General features: G+C 40.8%; 1 protein-coding gene and 1 long non-coding RNA gene across 5 annotated transcripts in view; one reads left to right on the plus strand and one right to left on the minus strand.

The window, feature by feature from the left end:
* Positions 1-19,461, plus strand: part of PTPN23 (protein tyrosine phosphatase non-receptor type 23) — a 62,367-nt gene that overhangs the window by 15,517 nt on the left and 27,389 nt on the right. The gene's annotated exons all lie outside the window — the stretch shown is intronic.
* Positions 5,840-10,116, minus strand: LOC146397298 (uncharacterized). Its single transcript, XR_014823160.1, has 2 exons — positions 8,890-10,116; positions 5,840-8,577 (listed from the first exon to the last, which is right to left on the minus strand). It is a non-coding gene; the product is annotated as an uncharacterized LOC146397298 (long non-coding RNA).

Genomic DNA, 19,461 nt, shown 5'->3' on the forward strand with positions numbered 1-19,461 from the left:
AGTGCCGAATCCTTAACCCACTGGATGAGGCAAGGGATTGAACTCACATTCTCACAGAGACTGTGTTGGGTTCTTAACCCCCAGAGCCACAGTGGGAACTACTGCATACATCTTTTTGAATTACGGTTTTTCTCTGGATGTATGCCCTGGAATAGGATTGCTACGTTATATGGTAATTCTGTTCTTTGGTTTTTGAGCAGTCTCCATGCTGTTTTCCAGACTGGTTGTACCAATTTATATTCCTCCCAACAGTGCAGAAGGTTCTCTTTTCTCCACACCCTCTCCAGTGTTTATTGTTTGTAGACTTTTTGATACTGGCCTTTCTGGTGTGAGCCAATATCTCATCGTAGTTTTGATTTGCACTTCTCTAATAATTAGTGATGTCGAGCATCTTTTCTTGTGCCTGTTGACCATCCATATGTCTTCTCTGGAGAAATATATATGTAGATCTTATGCCCATTTTTTGATTGAAGAGTTGTTTTCCTTTTTTAAATTTTAAATTATTTTTTATTCTTCCGGGGCCTCACCTGTGGCATGTGGAAGTTTCCAGGCTAGACGTTGCCATGAGCTATGGTGTAGGTTGCAAACACGGCTTGGCTATGGTGTTGCTGTGGCTGTGGTATAGTCTGGCAGCTGTAGCTCCGAATAGACCCCTAGTCTGGGAATCTCCATATGCCAAGGGTGCAGCCCTAAAAAGCAAAAAAAAAAAAAAAAATGATAATGGTGAGATCCCATGTACACTTTGCCTAGTTTCCCTCAGTGGTACAGTCTTGCAAAATTATGGTACAGAAGCACAACTAGGATATTAATATTCATTAACCTACTACTCTTTTTTTCAATATTAATTTTTTAACTATTTATTTATTTATTGCTTTTTAGGACCACACCTGCATCATATGGAAGTTCCCAGGCTAGGTGTTGATCTGAGGCCCATCTGCAACTTACACTGCAGCTGCAGGCAGCACCAGATCCTTAACCTGCTAGATGAGGCCAGGGATCAAACCCGCATCCTCGTGGATACTAGTCAGGTTTGTAACCCACTGAACCACAATGGGAACTCCTAATCCACCACTCTTATTCAAATTTCCCCAGCTTTAATTTTATTCACCTGTATGTATTTGCATTTAATTCCATATAGTTTTATCATGTGTGTAGGTTTTGTCTTTGCTTTTTTTATTGTTACGTATATTGTAAATTTTTGGTTTGTGGTTACCATGAAGCTTTGATATAATGGTCTATATATACAGGACTGTTTCAAGTTGCTGATTTTTTTTTTTTTTTTTTTTTTTATTTTCCCACTGTACAGCAAGGGGGTCAGGTCATCCTTAGATGTATACATTGCAGTTACAGTTTTTTCCCCCACCCTTTCTTCTGTTGTGACATGAGTATCTAGACATAGTTCTCAATGCTATTCAGCAGGATCTCCTTATAAATCTATTCTAAGTTGTGTCTGATAAGCCCAAGCTCCCGATCCCTCCCACTCCCTCCCCCTCCCATCAGGCAACCACAAGTCGCTTCTCCAAGTCCATGATTTTCTTTTCTGAGGAGATGTTCATTTGTGCTGGATATTAGATTCCAGTTATAAGTGATATCATATGGTATTTGTCTTTGTCTTTCTGGCTCATTTCACTCAGGATGAGATTCTCTAGTTCCATCCATGTTGCTGCAAATGGCATTATGTCATCCTTTTTTATGGCTGAGTAGTATTCCATTGTGTATATATACCACATCTTCCGAATCCAATCATCTGTCGATGGACATTTGGATTGTTTCCATGTCCTGGCTATTGTGAATAGGGCTGCAATGAACATGCGGGTGCATGTGTCTCATTTAAGTAGAGCTTTGTCCGGATAGATGCCCAAGAGTGGGATTGCAGGGTCATATGGAAGTTCTATGTATAGATTTCTAAGGTATCTCCAAACTGTTCTCCATAGTGGCTGTACCAGTTTACATTCCCACCAGCAGTGCAGGAGGGTTCCCTTTTCTCCACAGCCCCTCCAGCACTTGTTATTTGTGGATTTATTAATGATGGCCATTCTGACTGGTGTGAGGTGGTATCTCATGGTAGTTTTGATTTGCATTTCTCTTATAATCAGCGATGTTGAGCATTTTTTCATGTGTTTGTTGGCCATCTGTATATCTTCCTTGGAGAAATGTCTATTCAGGTCTTTTGCCCATTTTTCCATTGATTGATTGGCTTTTTTGCTGTTGAGTTGTATAAGTTGCTTGTATATTCTAGAGATTAAGCCCTTGTCAGTTGCATCATTTGAAACTTTTCTCCCATTCTGTAAGTTGTCTTTTTGTTTTCTTTTTGGTTTCTTTTGCTGTGCAAAAGCTTCTCGGTTTGATGAGGTCCCATGGGTTTATTTTTGCTCTAATTTCTATTGCTTTGGGAGACTGACCTGAGAAAATATTCATGATGTTGATGTCAGAGAGTGTTTTGCCTATGTTTTCTTCTAGGAGTTTGATGGTGTCCTGTCGTATATTTAAGTCTTTCAGCCATTTTGAGTTTATTTTTGTGCATGGTGTGAGGGTGTGTTCTAGTTTCATTGCTTTGCATACAGCTGTCCAGGTTTCCCAGCAATGCTTGCTGAATAGACTTTCCTTTTCCCATTTGATGTTCCTGCCTCCCTTGTCAAAGATTAACTGACCATAGGTGTCAGGGTTTATTTCCGGGTTCTCTATTCTGTTCCATTGGTCTGTCTGTCTGTTTTGATACCAGTACCACACTGTTTTGATGACTGTGGCTTTGTAGTATTTCTTGAAGTCTGGGAGAGTTATGCCTCCTGCTTGGTTTTTGTTTCTCAGGATTGCTTTGGCGATTCTGGGTCTTTTGTTGTTCCATATAAATGTTTGGATTGTTTGTTCTAGTTCTGTGAAAAATGTCATGGGTAATTTGATAGGGATTGCATTGAATCTGTAGATTGCTTTGGGTAGTATGGCCATTTTTACAATATTGATTTTTCCAATCCAGGAACATGGAATATCTTTCCATTTCTTTACATCTTCTTTGATTTCTTTGATTAAAGTTTTATAGTTCTCGGCATATAGGTCCTTTACCTCTTTGGTCAGGTGTATTCCGAGGTATTTGATTTTGTGAGGTACAATTTTAAAAGGTATCGTATTTTTGTATTCCTTTTCTAATGTTTCATTGCTGGTATACAGAAATGCAACTGACTTCTGAATGTTAATCTTATATCCTGCCACTTTGCTGAATTTATTAATCAGTTCAAGGAGTTTTGGGGTTGAGTCCTTAGGGTTTTCTAGGTATAGAATCATGTCATCTGCATACAGTGACAGTTTGATCTCTTCTCTTCCTATATGGATGCCTTTTATTTCTTTTGTTTGTCTAATTGCTGTGGCTAAGACTTCCAAAACGATGTTGAAGAGCAGTGGTGAGAGTGGGCATCCCTGTCTTGTTCCAGATTTGAGTGAGAAGGCTTTCCGTTTTTCCCCATTGAGGATTATATTTGCTGTGGGTTTATCATAAATGGCTTTGATTATATTCAGGAATGTTCCCTCTATTCCCACTTTGGCGAGGGTCTTGATCATGAATGGATGTTGAACTTTGTCAAATGCTTTTTCTGCGTCTATTGAGATGATCATATGATTTTTGACCTTTTTTTTTGTTAATGTGGTGTATGATACTGATTGATTTGCGTATGTTGAACCATCCTTGTGAACCTGGGATGAACCCAACCTGGTCATGGTGTATAATTTTTTTGATATGTTGTTGGATTCGGTTGGCTAAGATTTTGTTGAGAATTTTTGCATCTATATTCATCAATGATATTGGCCGATAGTTTTCTTTTTTGGTGGTATCTCTGTCTGGTTTTGGAATGAGGGTGATGGTGGCCTCATAGAATGTCTTTGGGAGTATTCCTTCTTCTTCAACCTTTTGAAAGAGTTTAAGGAGGATGGGCACCAATTCCTCTTTATATGTTTGATAGAAGTCACCTGTGAAGCCATCTGGTCCTGGACTTTTATTTGTAGGGAGTGATTTTATGACCTCTTCAATTTCATTTCTAGTGATCGGTCTGTTCAGTTGGTCTGTTTCTGCTTGATTCAGTTTTGGCAAGCTGTAAGATTCTAGAAAATTGTCCATTTCTTCCAGATTGTCAAACTTGTTGCCATACAGTTGTTCATAGTATTCTCTTATGGTTTTTTGTATTTCTGCTGTATCTGTTGTGATTTCTCCTTTTTCATTTATAATTTTGGTGATTTGGGTTCTTTCTCTCCTCTTTTTAGTGAGTCTGGCCAGGGGTTTGTCAATTTTGTTCACCTTTTCAAAGAATCAGCTCTTGGTTTTATTAATTTTCTCTATTGTTTTTTGAGTCTCTATTTTATTGATTTCTTCTTTGATCTTTATAATTTCCTTCCTTCTGCTGACTTTAGGACTTTTTTGTTCTTCTTTTTCTAATTCGTTTAGGTGGAGGGTTAAGTTGTCAATTTGGGATCTTTCTTCTTTTTTGAGAAAGGCCTGTATTGCTATAAATTTCCCTCTGAGCACTGCTTTCGCAGTATCCCATAGATTTTGAGAGGTTGTGTCTTCATTATCATTTGTTTCAAGGTAGTTTTTAATTTCCTTCTTGATTTCCTCATTGACCCATTGGTTTTTTAGTAGCATGTTGTTTAGTCTCCATGGAGTAGGTTTTTTCCCTTTGCTTTTCCCATGGTTGATTTCTAATTTCATGGCATTGTGGTCAGAGAAGATACTTGAGATAATTTCTACGCTCCTAAATTTATTGAGATTCGCTTTGTGTCCCAATATGTGGTCAATTCTTGAGAATGTTCCATGAGCATTTGAGAAGAATGTGTATTCTGCTTCTTTTGGATGTAGTGTCCTGAAGATATCAATTAAGTCTAACTTTTCTATTGTTTCCTTTAGGATCTCTGTTGCTTTATTGGTTTTCTGTCTAGAGGATCTGTCCATTGATGTGAGGGGGGTATTTAGGTCTCCTACTATGATTGTATTCTCATCAATATCTCCCTTTATGTCTGTTAATATTTGTTGTGTGTATGTGGGTGCTCCTGTATTTGGGGCATATATGTTGACAATAGTAACATCCTCTCCTTGGATGGATCCCTTAATCATTAAATAGTGTCCTTCTTTGTCTTTCTTTATGCCTTTTGTTTTAAAGTCTATTTTGTCTGATATGAGCGTTGCGACTCCTGCTTTTCTGTCATGTCTATTGGCGTGAAATATTTTTCCCCACCCTTTCACTTTCAATCTATATGTATCTTTTGTCTTAAGGTGAGTTTCTTGTAGGCAGCATATTGAAGGTTTTTGCCTTTTTATCCACTCAGCCACTCTGTGTCTTTTGATTAGGGCATTCAGTCCATTGACATTTAAGGTGATAATTGATAGATGATTATTTATTGCCATTTGAACCTCGTGTTCCAGTTGATTCTATGGTTCTCCATTTTTTTTTTTTTTTTTTTTTTTTTTTTTGGTTGGATGGTCTCCTGTTATTATCTGCTTGAGTGGTTTTTTTTTTTCATTTTTTGCAAATGCAATATTTGGTTTTGGCTTGTGATTGCCCTGTTTTTTAAGTATGCTAACCCCTTCCCATAAATGTGTGTTTTAGCCTGATGGTCCTGTAAGTTCAAACACTTCATTACTATATTAAAATTAAGAAGAGAGACATACATATAAACAAAAAGGGTATTTACCTCCTGACATCCCTTGCCCACATTTTATGGTTTTGATGACTCTTTTTTATTTTTTTCTTTTTAATTTTATTTTGTTTGAAGCATGTTCATGATTAAATCTGTATGCTGGCTTATTTGAGTGACTTCTCTCTGATTGCAGTTTCCTCAGTCCTAGTTCTTCCTCTTCTTCTTCTTCTTTTTTTTTTTTTTTCTTTTTTCTTCCCTTTCCTTCCTTTCTTTTTGGTTTAGAGAAGCCCTTTCAATATTTCCTTTAACCTGGGTTTTGTGTTGCTGTATTCTTTAAGTTTTTGTTTGTTGGGAAAAATTTTTATTTCCCCTTCTATTTTAAATGATATTCTTGCTGGATAGAGTATTCTAGGTTGCATATTTTTTCCTTTTAGCACTTTAAATATCTCTTGCCATTCCCTCCTGGCCTGTAGTGTTTCTGTAGAGAAATCAGCTGATATTCTTATGGGGGTTCCCTTGTAGCTAACATTCTGTTTTTCTCTTGCTGCCTTGAGGATCCTCTCTTTATCACTAACTTTTGCCATTTTTATTATGATGTGTCTTGGTGTGGGTCTGTTTGGGTTCAGTTTGTTTGGGGCCCTCTGTGCTTCTTGTATCTTGAATCCAGTATCCTTTAGATTTGGGAAGTTTCCAGCAATAATTTCTTCAAATATATTTTCCATTCCCTTATCTTTTTCTACTCCTTCTGGAATTCCTATTATGCGTAGATTGGCCCGCTTTATATTATCCCATAGGTCTCTTATATTGCTTTCCAGTTTTTTGATTCGGTTTTCTGTCTGTTGACCAGATTGAGTGATTTCCATTATTCTATCTTCCATATCACTGATTCGTTCTTCTGCATTATTCATTCTGGTTTTTACTGCCCCTAGTTCAGTTTACATCTCTGCAAATGAATGTTCTAGTTTTTCTTGGCTCCTCCTTATATTTTCTAGTTCCTTTCTGAGGGTATCTGCATTACTGTTCATATCTTCTCTTAATTCCTTCAGTATTTTCACTATTTCTCTTTTGAACTCCAGGTCTGTCAGACTGCCGAGATCTGTTTCATTGTTGACTGTTTTAGGTGAGTTCTCCTGTTGGTTTGACTGGGAGTGGTTTCTCAGCTTCTTCATCTTGCTTGTTGTTTTCTTTCTCCTGAGGGAGTTGTACTCTCCGTGATCGGGCAGTGTTTGCCTTGTCACTGCCGTGGAATATTTCCTGAGGGCTGGCGTTGTTGGTCAATCTTTTTTGAGGCAGTGTGGCTTTTCTGGAGTGTTGATAGGGCTAACAGTGTTTCTTTGAAGCAAAGGAGGACTTCCTGAGGGCAGACAGGACTGAGAGGTCCACACCGCGATGGTAGCAGATTTCACTTGGTCATGCAGAGCTTGCTCTGGTGTTTTTAGGCTGTGGGGTTCTTGCAGGGGGTTGGCGGTGTTGGGCAGCTGCTTTTTAGGGGTGCATCACCCCCTGGGGGCTGGAGCAGCTATCTGGGGCACTGAGAACCTGAGAGGCTCTTCCCTAGGGCAGCCCAACTCAGAAGGACAGCCTGAGAATGTAAGCGGATCTTTTCACAGTCTGGCTGAGCTTGTTGCAGCTTTTCTGGGCTGCAGGGGGTCCTGCCTGGAGCTGGCAGTCCTATGCAGCTGGTCCACTAGAGCATCCCCTGGGGGCTTGGGCGGGTAGCAGGGCCGTTGGAAACCGAAGAGGCTCCTCCCCGGGGCAATCCGACTCAGAAAAACCATCCAAGAATTAGGCCGATCTATTCACAGCCTGGCCAAGCTTGTTCTAGCTTTTCTAGGCTGCAGGCCTTTTCTCGGGGGCTGGTGGTGTTTGGTGCTGCTCTGCGGAAGTGTAGCCCCTCCAAAGGGCAAGCAGGCCTGTGCAGGGACAGCCCCTGCGGTGGTAGGCTTCAGGCAATTGTTGAGGCCAGCCCTCCTGGATGGCAGGCAGCCCCAGGTCCGTGAGAGCGTAGGGCGTGGCGGGGGTGGGGGGAGGGGATGCACTGGGAAGCAGAGTTTTCAGCTAGCTAGCGGGCCTGTAAGCTTGCTGTGGCGTGGGGGGTATTCTATGGGGACCCACCCCTTCTTCTCTCCCCTCCCCAGCACGGGCGCAGACCAGGCTCTTCTCCCAGGTTCCCTCTGATGTGGCTTTCCCCTTCCCCACTCCTGGAGTATTGCTCCCTTCCTCTGCGACAGCTTTGTTTTCTAGTCTCCCAGGCAGTCTCTGCCCCGTCAACTGGTTTCTAGACCTCCCAAGCAGTTTCCGCTCTGCCCCGCCCCCCTAGCCCGGGGACTAATCTCTGGAGCCGAGGTCTCGGTGCCCAGCCCCCACCCAGGCGGCGCCCTCCGGCCCTTTCTCGGGGACTAACCTTCGGCGGCGAGGTCTCGGTGCCCAGCCCCCCCCCCAGGCGTCCCCTGGCCCTTTCTCAGGGATTAACCTTCGGAGGCGAGGTCTCGGTGCCCAGCCCCCACCCAGGCGTCTCAATTTTTGGTGACTCTGCCCGTAGTTCAGATGGTCCGTTGGGTTCTTGATCGGCTTTTCCGTACTCCAACTTACTGCTACACTCTTCTTTGCATCTGGAGATTCCTCCGGTTCGTTTGATCTTTCGCCCGGTAGGTGACTTTCCAGGGTGCGGGATCCCTTTCTCCGCCGCAGTTCCCTTTCGGGAGCCCCCGTCTCGCTCGGATTCGCCTTCTCTCACTCTCCTCTTTTCTCCTGTTCTGCCCAATAATGTCACGAATTTCTTGCCGTTATTGGAGTTTAGGTTCCTCTGCCAGCGATTGGTTGCTGTTCTGTGCGAGTCATTTATTCTGTAGATGTGCTTTTTTTGTTGTGTTTGTGGGAGAGGGCGAGCGTGTCTTCCTACTCCTCCGCCATCTTGTCCTCTCTCCATCCAAGTTGCTGATTTTTTAATTTCAAATACTTCTCGAGGAGTTCCCGTCGTGGCGCAGTGGTTGACGAATCCGACTAGGAACCATGAGGTTGCGGGTTCGGTCCCTGCCCTTGCTCAGTGGGTTAACGATCCGGCGTTGCCGTGAGCTGTGGTGTAGGTTGCAGACGCGGCTCGGATCCCGCGTTGCTGTGGCTCTGGCGTAGGCCGGTGGCTACAGCTCCGATTCAACCCCTAGCCTGGGAACCTCCATATGCCGCGGGAGCGGCCCAAGAAATAGCAACAACAACAACAACAACAACAAAACAAAACAAAACAAAAAAAAAAGACAAAAAGACAAATACTTCTCGAATATCCTGCATTCACATGCCCCTCTTGATTGCTGGTTTTGATATATTTGTATGTGAATCATTTCCTATCTTTATTATATATTTGTCTTTATTGATAAGCTTTCTCATTCGTAGTTTTCTTTTTTCTAGTTGTGGCCTTTTCTTTTCTGCCTAAATAGGTTCCTTTAGCATTTGTCGTAAAGCTGTTTGGTGATACTGAACTCTTTTAACTTTTGCTTGTCTATAAGGCTTTTGATGTGTCCCTCAAATCTGAACAAGAGCCTTGCTGGATAGAGTATTCTTGGTTGTAGATTTTGTGCTTTCATCACTTTAAATATATCGTGTCTCTCCCGTCTGGTCTGCAGAGTTTCTGCTAAAAAATCAGCTAATAACCTTATGGGGATTTCCTTATATGTTACTTGTTATTTTTTCCTAGTTGCTCTGTCTCTTTGTTTTCTTTGTCTTTAATTTTGACCAATTTGATTAATATATGTCTCAGCATGTTTTGCCTTGGACTTTTCTTATATGAGACTTGTTGTGACAAGGGGGGCAGACACCAGAAGTAAAGAGGCTACAGCTCTATTACCTATAAAAAGGTCACCACACCAAAAACCTATAAAAATGAAAAGACAGAGAACTATAATTTAGATGAGGGAGAAAGGAAAAACCCCAGAAAATCAGCTAAGCAATGAGGAGACTCTCAGCCTCCAGGAAAAAGACTTTAGACTGTCGATGCTGAAGATGATGCAAGACATTGGAAATAAACTGGAGGCAAAGATGGATAACTTACAGGAAACACTAACTAAAGAGATACAAGATATAAAACTTAAACAAGAAGAGATGCAAAATAACAATAACTGAAATAAAAAAAACTCCCTAGAAGCAGCTAACAGCAGAATACAGGAGGCAGAAGAACGAATAAGTGAGGTGGAGGACAGATTAGAAGAAATTATGGATGCAGAACAGAAAAGAGAAAAAAGATTGAAAACAAATGAAGAGAGTCTCAGGGAACTCTGGGACAATGTTAAACGCACCAACATCCGTATCATAGGGGTGCCAGAAGGAGAAGAGAGAGAGAAGGGGACAGAAAAAATATTCCAAGAGAAATAGCCGAAAATTTTCCTAACATGGGAAAGGAACCACTCACTCAAATCCAGGAGGCACAACGAGTACCATATAAAATAAACCCAAGGAGGAACACACCGAGACACACATTAAATCAAACTGACCAAAATTAAAGACAAAGAGAAAATCTTGAAAGCAGCTAGGGAAAAGAAACAAGTAACATACAAAGGAACCCCAATAAGGTTATCCCCAGATTTTTCAGCAGAAACTCTGCAGTCCAGAAGGGAGTGGCATGATATACTTAATGTGATGAAAGGAAAAAACCTCCAACCAAGAATACTCTACCCAGCAAGGCTCTCATTCAGATTTGAAGGAGAAATAAAAACATTCTCAGATAAGCAAAAGCTGAGAGAATTCAGCAACACTAAACCAGCCCTACAACAAATACTAAAGGAACTTCTCTAGGCAGGAAAGAAAAGATCAGCAACAGGAAACAAAAATTCCACAAATGACAAGGCTTACCAGTAAAGGTATATACACAGTAGAGACTTGTTGTGCTTCCTGGAGTTGAGTGTTTCCTTTCCCATATTAGGGAAGTTTTCACTTATCTCTTCAGATATTTCTTCTGGCCATTTCTCATCTCCTTCTGGGACCCCTATAATGCGAATGCTAGTGCATTTAGTATTGTCCCAGAGGTTTTTTAGACTGTCCTTATTCCTTTTAACTTTTTTTCTTTATTCTGTTCCGTGTCAGTTATTTCCACCAATCTTTCTTCCAGCTCACTTATTTATTCTTCTACCTCAAGTATTCTACTTTTGATTCCTTCTAGTTTTTCATTTCTGTTATTTTGTTCATTTCTGTTTGTTTTTTGAGTCTTTTATTTCTTTGTTAAACATTTCTTATAATTTTTCAATCTGTACCTCTCCCACTCCCCAAGATCTTGAATCATCCCTATTATTATTACTCTTAAGTCTTTTTCATGTAGGTTGCCTATCTTCACTTCAGTTATTTTTTATTCTGAAATTTTTTATTATTCATTTGTTCTTTGGCTAGCTTTCTGTGCTTGTCGTCTTCTTTCTACAAGCTACAGGATTGTAGTCTCTCTTGCTTCTGTGTCTGCCTCCTGGTGAGAGAAGTTGATCTGGGGGCATACAGAGGCTTCTTGAGGGGAGGGATTGGTGTCTGTTCATTGATGGGTGGAGCTGTGTGTTGTCCCTCTGGTGAGCAGGACTGTGTCAAGTGGTGTGATCAGAGCTGGCTGTGTGCTTAGGATGACTTTAGGCAGCATCTTTGCTGATAATTGGGGTTGTGTTCCTACCCTATTGGTTGTTTGGCCTGGGGCTTCTCAGCACTGGTGCCTGCAGGCTGTTGGGTGTGGCAAGATCTTTCCAATATGCCAGCCTCCAGATCTTTCCAATATGCCAGCCTCCAAGAGAGCTCATGGCAATGATTATTCCTTGAGGCCTCCACCTCAGTGTCCTGGCTCCACGATGAGCCACAGCTGATTTTTGCATCCCCTGGAGACCCTCCAAGACTCACAGGTAGGTCTGGCCCAGATTCTTATGGAGTCCCTGCTTTGCCCTGAGACCAAGTGCACATGAAACCATGTGTGTACCCACCAAGAATGAAGTCTCAGTTTTCCCCAGTCCGGTGGATTTCCTGCATTCAAGCCCCACTGGCCTTTAATGCCAAATGCTCTGGGGGCTTCTCTTGCTAATGCCAGACCCCTAAGCTGGGGAACCTGATTTGAAGTTTGGAACTCTCATTCCTGTGCAGTAGCCTCTGTGATGTAGTTATTTTCCAGTTTGTGGATTGCCCTCCTGGTGGGTATGGGATTAGCTCATATTACAAGAGCACCCTTCCTACCATCTTGTTGAGGCTTCTTGTCTTTGAGTGTAGGATAGATATCGTTTTTGGTAGTTACCAGTGTATTTTGTTGATGATTGTTCCGCAGTTAGTTATGATTTTGGTGTTTTCATGAGAAGAGGTGAGCTCAAGTCCTTCTATTCCACCATCTTGTGTGTTTTTAATGTGAACTTATCAAGTTTTACATGTAAATGTTTAAATTAGGTCCATGTCGTCTTTTCCCTTTACAATATCTGCATTTCGATACACAGTTAGAAAACCTTTCTCACCCAAAATAGATGTAAACAGTCACTCATGTTCACCCTCTAGCACTTAAATGGTTCTGGTTTTTACTTAAATCTTTGTATGACATATATTCAAGTGCTTGATGTGGAAGGGAAGGCTCAAACTTGTTCTCTAATTTTTCTGCTGTTGGCAAATCCTCTTATGTTGAACTCATATGTATTTTAGGTCTGCTCAGAATTTCCTCTAATTTTCCACCATCTATCTTCGTCTCCAGGCCCACATTTTTTTTCTCTTGCTTTTTGGGGCTGCACACATGGCAAGTGGAAGTTCCCAGGCTAGGGGTGAATCAGAACTGTAGCTTCTGGCCTGTGCCACAGCCTCAGCAACACTGGATCCTTAGCCCACTGAGTGAGGCCAGGGATCAAACCTGCATTCTTATGGATACTAGTCAGGTTCATTACTGCTGAGCCACAATGGGAACTCTCCACAATATTTTAAGTATTATATCTACTATACATTTTATTATCTGTTAAGACTAATTCCTGATAATTTTTCTTTTTCAAGTTTTCCATGGTTATTCTCATGTGACTATTTCCCACTCTTTTTTAAAATTTTGAACATTTCTCAAGTGGACTTAGAAACTTTTTGTCATGTTACATAAAATAGTGTTGAAATTTTGTGAACTCATAATATTTACAGATATAATTAATATCTTTATGAGGTTACTTTCCTCTGTATTTCTTCAGATTTTTTTTTCAGGCTTCTTGGTATGAGTTTTCTTCATGTAGACTTTGCACATATCTCATTAAACTTACATCTGGATTTTTTTTTTCTTCTTTTTTGGCTGCCCTGTGGCATATGGAGTTCCCAGGTCAGGGATCAGATCCAAGCTACATTTGTGACCTGCGCTACAGCGGCAGCTGTAGCAATACCAGATCCTTAACACACTTTGCTGAGTTGGGGATTGAACATGTGTCCCAGTGCTCCAGAGATGCTGCTGATCCCTTTGTGCCACAGTGGGAACTCATGGATGTTTTTGTTGTTGCCATTATTGATTGTCCTTACTCCCCCCCCTTACATTATATTTTTCACCTGTTATGGTTGGTGTAGAGAAAAGTAGTTGAGCAATTTATTGTGTTATTTCTCTCTTTTTTGGAAATTTTATTTTTATTGTTTATTTTTTATTTATTTTATTGGAGTATAGTTGACCCACCATGCTGTGTTAGCTTCAGGTGCATAGCACAGTGAATCAGTCACACATATACATATATTCTTTCCCTTTCAGATTCCCTTCCCATACATGCCACAGAGGATTGAGTCGATTCCCTGTCTTGCAAAGTAGGTCCCTGTTACTCATCCATTCCATATATAGTCTGTGTCAGTCCCAATCACCCACTTTATTCCTTTCCCCAATGTTTCCCCTTTGGTAACCATAAGTTTGGTTTCAGAATCTTTGAGTCTGTTTCTGTTTTGTGAACAAGTTCCCCTGTATTATTCTTTATTAGATTCCACATATTAGTGATCTCATATGATATTTGTCTTTCTCTGTCTGACTCATCTCAGTGTGACAAAAACTTTTTTTTTTTTCTTTTTAGAGTCGCACCTGCAGCATATGGAAGTTCCCAGGCTAGGGGTAGAATCGGAGCTACAGCTGCCAGCCTATACCACAGCCACAGCAATGCGGTGTCTGAGCCACATCTGCGACCTACACCACGGCTTATGGCAACACTGGATCCCTGACCCACTGAGTGAAGCCAGGAAATGAACCCACATCTTCATGAATACTAGTTGGATTTCTTTCCTCTGTGCCATGACAGGAACTCCCCTTGGTATGATAATTTCCAGGTCCATCCATGTTGCTGCAGACAGCATAATTTCATTCTTTCTGTGGCTGAGCAAAACCCAGTTGTAAATTGTACTGTACCTCTCCATTCATTCCTCTCTCAGTGGACATCTAGCTTGCTTCTGTGTAATTCTTCTCTTTCTGACAGTCTTTCAGCTCATTTTCTTCGGTTTTCCAGGTATACAGTTTGTATGATGTACATGTAATGATTATTGCTTCTTTCCAATAGTTGTACTCCTTATTTTCTTTGCATTTGGCAGGCATTTCTAGAGCAACATGAATAATTGTGAGATTATCTATCCTTGATTTCATTCTGGTGCCTGAGGTATCAGCACTAAGCATAGTGATGGCTGTTGTGCTGGTTTGAGATGATTTGTTGCTGCATGTAGGGTGTGCAGTGGTGGTGGGCACCACAGTCTTCTTAGCTGCTCTCATCTCATGGGGACAAGAGTGTCTGCACTGTTACTCGCTTTGTTGTGATGAATTGACAGATAATAAAAACTGTAGAAAATCTGGAAAATAAGAGAAATAAATGAACAAAGCAACCATGCCCAGAGACATTCATTGTGATTGCACACATTTCCTTTTTTTTTTTTTTTGAATAATTTCATTTATGTAATTTTATTTGTTTTAAAATTCTCTTTTGCATGTTTGGAGGGCAGTTAGTCTTGCTAACTATGTATTTCAGTTAATTTTGTTTAAAGCTAGTTGTGCCATATAAAGTGCCCATTTTATTGAATAACAATATAATAAAATACATGGTACAGATATTATAGTCCAAATGATTCAGTCTACATTGTTTTTCTGTCCTTTACTCATTGTCATGACTGTCAGTTATTATGCAGTAGATAAGGGACCTGTAGGTTAGGAGAGAGTCAGATGTATTATATTTTATTATACACTAATCTTACTCTAATCCCCAGTGTAGCTATCTCCTTTAAATGAGATTTTTTTTTTTTTTTTTTTGTCTTTTGTCTTTTTTTTTTTGTTGTTGTTGTTGCTATTTCTTGGGCCGCTCCCACGGCATATGGAGGTTCCCAGGCTAGGGGTTGAATCAGAGCTGTAGCCACCGGCCTACGCCAGAGCCACAGCAACGCGGGATCCGAGCCGCGTCTGCAACCTACACCACAGCTCACGGCAACGCCGGATCGTTAACCCACTGAGCATAGGGCAGGGATCGAACCCTCAACCTCATGGTTCCTAGTCGGATTCGTTAACCACTGCGCCACGACGGGAACTCCAAATGAGATTTTTTAAAAAAAATTTTTATTATGGTTGATTGACAATGTTCTGTCCATTTCTGCTGTCCAGCAAAGTGACCCAGTTACACATAATACATATATTCTTTTTCTTACATTATCCTCCATCATGTTCCATCACAAATGATTGGATATAGTTCCCTCTGCTATATATAGCAGGATCTCATTGCTTATCCACTCCATATGCAGTAGTTTGCATCTACCTACCCCAAACTCCCAGTCCATCCCACTCCTCTTCCCCCTTGGCAATCACAGGTCTGTTCTCCATGTCCATGAGTTTCTTTTCTGTAGATAGGTTAATTTGTGCCATATATTAGATTCCAGATATAAGTGATACCATATGGTATTTGTCTTTCTCTTTCCAACTTACTTCACTTAGTATGAGAATCTCTAGTTCCATCCATGTTGCTGCAAATAGTATTATTTTGTTCCTTTTTTTTTTTTTTTTAGGGCTGCACCCACAGCATATGGAGGTTCCCAGGCTAGGGGTCTAATTAAAGCTGTTGCTGCCAGCCTACACCACAGCCACAGCAGCGCCAGATCTGAAGCGCGTCTGTGACCTATACAATAGCTTACGGCAACGCCAGATCTCCAACCCACTGAGCAGGGCCTGGGATTGAACCTGCAACTTCACGGTTCCTAGTCAGATTCGTGTCCATTGCACCATGAATGGAACTCCATTTTGTTGTTTTTTAAATGGCTGAGTAGGATTCCAGTGTGTATATGTACCACATCTTCTTAATCCATTCATCTGTTGATGGACATTTAGGTTGTTTCCATGTCTTGGCTATTGTGAATAGTGTTCACATTTCCTTTTTATTTGAAAAGCCACAATTTAAAATAATATTGCCAAAGGTGCTAGTAGACTGAATCTCATTTTAATTGATAAAAGATTTGCTCGGGTTTTATAACTGTTTTTAACCTTTCTTCATCCGTACACCAAATGCTATTTCTATAACTGATATAATAAAAGTAATCTTTCCATTTTTTAAAAATAAAAATGACAGTATTAAATACTTTCAGCCTGAACTCTTCCTTTATGCCATACCTAGAGCTAAGCTTGATCCCCAAACAAAGAGAACTGTGACCTCCTCATCTATTTTTTTTATATACTGGAGTTCCAGTCACACATTATTCATATGCTAACATTTATTGAACACTTTCTTATTGTAAGGTACTCTTTTTATTTTTTGGGCTGTGGTGTGCAGAGGCTTGATGTGAGATCTCTGTTCCCAGACTAGGATTTGTACCCAGGCCACAGCAGTGAAAGCACCAAGTCCTAACCACCAGATCACTAGGGAACTCTCTCAAGTACCTAGGCACTTTAAATTCAGAAGTGAACTCAACAGTTTCTGTGGAGTTCTTTGAGATTGTAAGTAAAATTCCTTGAGCGGAAGGACACTTGTGTGACAATAGTGCTATTAGGCCAAGTCTTCCGTGGCTGGAAAGAGGGCTGGGGAATCAGATCCTGAAAATAAGATGCCCAGTGAATGTGTGGCTTCATGGGGGATCCAGTGATTGTTATGTGAGGGTAGTAGTTCCATTTGGCAGTCTTTCTTCCATTTCCGTATGACTTAGTGAATGCCCCCCTCATCCTCTTGAGGTAGCATAGTCCTACCCCAATCATCCACACCATGGTTCCATATATAGATACAGTTACTGGAGAAACAGGTGTGCAAATCATGATGTAGGCTCAATTCTGAAGCAAGAAACTATTTTGCTGCCTATAGCATTGTGAAAGAGGTGGACACAGTTTTATCAAGGCCAAGTGCCAGTTTGCCTATTTCACTTTTGAAGAATTTGCCCACACAACTGCATAGTGAAAGGTAAGGGAGTAGTGTATGAGTCCATTGTAGATCCTCTGGATGAATATATTATTCATAGATTTCTGGATTAGTTTGAAGTACTGATTCCTGAATGGCACAGAAAATGTTACGTATCCAAAATTAACAGGTCAGTTATGTACTAAAAACATTCACTAATACTACTGGGGTTTTTTGTTTGTTTTTCTTTTTTGGCCACCTCATGGCATATAGAGTTCCTGGGCCAGGGATCTAATCCAGGCTGCAATTGCAACCTATGCCACAGCTGTGGCATTGCCAGATCCTTAACCCATTGCACTGGGCTGAGGATCAGACCCTCGTCCCTGCTGCTGTAGAGACACCATCAATCCTGTTGCGAAATGGGAGGAACTCCTAATACTACTGGTTAATTGCAAGATGGCTGCATTGGTGTGCAGTCAGTGATAGACAAGAATTCACTAAAAGCTTCTGATTTCTACAGCACATATTTATACCACTGGGCCTTCAGGTCAACCGAGCCAGTGCAGATTTCGACCCTCCAACTTCTAACAGAAACACAACGTGAAACGTGCTACTGTACAACAGTGCAGAGAATAATTAGAAATAAAATGTATTAAAATGTGCTATATATTTGTAATTCGTTAGATGCTTTAGTCTTGTGGTTGGCCATCTTCTCCCTATATCTTCACATTGTTGTCCCTCTGCATGTCTGAGGACAGTAGTCATTGAGTTAGACCCACTTGTATGACCTCATTTCACTGTTAATACCACTTTAAGGATCTGTTTCCTAATACAGTCATATTCAGAGATGTTGGGGGTTAGGAATTCAAGATATGAATTGGCAAGGGAGGCACCATTCAGCCCATAACACCATATATTTGAGGTGTTTTTTTTTTTTTTTTCTGAGAGCTCCTTTTTACTCTGTTGGTCTACATGTCTGTCTTTGTGCAAGTATCACACCATTTTGAATACTGTAGCTTTGTAATAGGTTTTGAAATCAGGAATTGTGTGATCTCCAATTTTGTTCTTCTTTTTCAAGATTGTTTTGGTTATTTGGGGGTCCCTTAAGATTCCATATGAATTTTTAGGATGGATTTTTCTTTTTTGGAAAAAAAAATGCCTTTGGGATTTTGATATGGATTGCATTGAATCCCTAAAAAGTAAACTCCAAAAAGGTATGTTAGTTCCATTGTGGCTCAGCAGGTTGAGAGCCTGAAATAATATATATGAGGATGCAGGTTTGATCCCTGGCCTCACTCAGTGGGTTAAAGATCCAGCAATGCTTTTTTTTTTTTTGTGGATGTGGCTTGGATTCAGAGTTGCTGTGGGTTGTAGTGTAGGCCTGAAGCTGCAGCTCCAGTTCAACCCCTAGCCTAGGCACTTGGATGTGCCAGAGGTGTGGCCATAAAAAGAAAATAAAAGAGAGAGAGAACGTACGTTACTTTAGGGAGGCTTGCCACTTTATTTTTATTGTTAATGTTATTATTATTTGCTTTTTAGGGCCACACCTGCGGCATGTAGAAGTTCCCAGGCTAGGGGTTGAATTGTAGCTGCAGCTGCTGACTTACTCCACAGCCACAGCAATGTGGGACCTGAGCTGTATGTGCAACCTACACCACGTCTCATGGCAGCACTGGATCCTTATATCCACTGAGCAAGGCCAAGGATTGTATCCATGTCCTCATGGATACTAGTCAGGCTCTCTACCCCTGAGCCACAATGGGAACTCCAGGCTTGCCATTTTAAGATGTCTCTCCATTTATATATGTCTTTAATTTTTTAAATTTTTGTAGTTTTCTCTACGCAAATCTTCACCTTCTTGGTTAAGTTTATTTCTAAGAAATTTATTCTTTTTGATGATATTGTAAATGACATTTAAGATGTTTTCTTTGGAGTTCCCGTCGTGGCTCAGTGGTTAATGAATCCAACTAGGAACCATGAGGTTGCGGGTTTGATCCCTGGCCTTGCTCAGTGGGTTAAGGATCCGGCGTTGCCATGAGCTGTGGTGTAGGTTGCAGACACAGCTCAGATCCCACGTTGCTGTGGCTCTGGTGTAGATCGGTGGCTATAGCTCCAATTCGACCCCTAGCCTGGGAACCTCCATATGCCGCAGGAGTGGCCCAAGAAATGGCAAAAAGACAAAAAAATAAATAAAATAATAAAATATTTTCTTTAATTGTGATTGTATAGAAACAACTGATTTTGTGTACTGGTTCTGTATCCTGCAACTTTGCTGAATTCATTTATTTATTCTAACTTTTTTGTACAATATCTAGGACTTTTGTACATATGAATTCATGTGTGTGAACAGAAATAATTTTTGGATGCCTTTTATTTCTTGTTTTTATCTGATTGCTCTGACTGGGACTTCCTGTTCTGTGGTAATGGAAGTGGTGGAAGTGGGCATCTTTGTCTTGTTCCTGATGTGAGAGGAAAAGTTCCATCTTTTGCCAATTTAGTGTAGTGTTAGCTGAGGACTTAAAAAAAATTTTTTTTTTAAGTATAGTTGATTTAAAGTGTTAGCCAA

This window comes from Sus scrofa, chromosome 13 (genome assembly GCF_054392235.1).
Source record: "Sus scrofa isolate SSC_HxYL_T2T_F1_AM1 chromosome 13, Sscrofa_HxYL_maternal_Yorkshire_Landrace_v2.0, whole genome shotgun sequence".
NCBI classification, from domain to species: Eukaryota; Metazoa; Chordata; class Mammalia; order Artiodactyla; family Suidae; genus Sus; species Sus scrofa.